This window comes from Octodon degus, unplaced genomic scaffold (assembly GCF_000260255.1).
Source record: "Octodon degus isolate 3935 unplaced genomic scaffold, OctDeg1.0 scaffold00359, whole genome shotgun sequence".
Classification (NCBI taxonomy): domain Eukaryota; kingdom Metazoa; phylum Chordata; class Mammalia; order Rodentia; family Octodontidae; genus Octodon; species Octodon degus.
Window position 1 is genome coordinate 898,567 of NW_004524935.1, and position 1,619 is coordinate 900,185.

The following is a 1,619-nucleotide window of genomic DNA, read 5'->3' on the forward strand; positions in this document are numbered from 1 at the left end:
ACGGATATGGCTTCATCAACAGGAATGACACCAAGGAAGATGTATTTGTACACCAGACTGCCATAAAGAAGAATAACCCCAGGAAGTACCTTCGCAGTGTAGGAGATGGAGACTGTGGAGTTTGATGTTTTTGAAGGAGAAAAGGGTTTGTAGGCAGCAAGTGTTATAGGCCCTGGTGGAGTTCCAGTTCAAGGCAGTAAATACGCAGCAGACCGTAACCATTAGAGACGCTATCCACCTTGTAGGGGTCCTCCACACAATTATCAGCAGAATTACCAGAATAGTGAGAGTGGGGGAAAGAATGAGGGATTGAAGAGGTAGACAAGTGAGACAGAATACATATCGAGGTTATAGACCACGATTCTGCAGGGCCCCTCCTTGCCAAAGAAAGCCTAGAGAGGATGGCAATGAAGAAGATAAGGAAAATCAAGATGAGAACCAAGGTTAGCAGCCACCTCAACGTTTGTACCATTGCAACTTCAATTACCGAAGCAGATGCCCGGAAAACCCTAAACCACAAGATGGCAAAGAGACAAAAGCAGTCGATCCACTAGCTGAGAATTCATCTGCTCCCAAGGCTGAGCAGGGTGGGGCTGAGTAAATGCTGGCTTAACATCTCTAGCATCATCTGGTTTAGTCATCCAGCAAGAAAGAAATGAATAGGAAATTCCAGCAATAAGAAATGAACAAAAGATTGGAACTGAAGACTTTAAGTGCTTGCTTTTTGCCCATTGACCAGATAACTAGAATTATCTGCATTATCTATGTAGCATGGGGTTTTTATTAATTTTACCTAAAGATGTCTCTTTTTGGTAATGACAAACTTGTTTTTTTAAAAAAGCCTGTTTTTTCTCAATACATCTTTAAAGGTTTTTAAATTGTTTCATATCTGGTCAAGTTGAGATTTTTAAGAACTTCATTTTTAATTTGTAATAAAATTTTACAACTTGATTTTTTTTTTCAAAAAAGTCAACAAACTGCAAGCACCTGTTAATAAAGGTCTTAAATAATAATAATAATAATAAAAAACTGGTTTCTGCTGCACTGTTGTTCTCCATCTCACTGACCTCCTGTAATTTCTCCTCCTGTAGATTCTCTACCTTCTGAAATATTTTTCCTATGTTGTGCTGTTCTGTCATAGTGAAATATATTTTGATTAATGCCATAGAGACCTGTTTCTATGATTATTACTCTCAGTTCTTGTCTGTTTTAGCTCTCCTCAAGGTAAAAAAAAATATAAGAAAAGTTTCTCTTTTCTAACTTTATTTCACATCATCATAAATCACTTTCAATTAAGCACTTTTGTCATTCCATTGACTTTTTTATTTGTATTACAAAGGGAGGAGCAGTGGCTGTGCCAGATAACATACCTCTCTCCCTTTTTCACATTCTACACTGATTACCCACCCCAGGGCAACTGTAGCACTCACATAATCCCAGCATGGGATAGCAAATTAACCACAAACTCTAGAAGTCACCCTATGATTGAATGAGGCTTTGGGGCAACACCTATACAAAGACCATAACATTCTGACCCTTGTACCCTAAAGTCTCATGCACATTGTTTTATGAAAGTGGCATTTTAGTCCATATCTAAGAGTTGCCAAAGTCCTAACAAT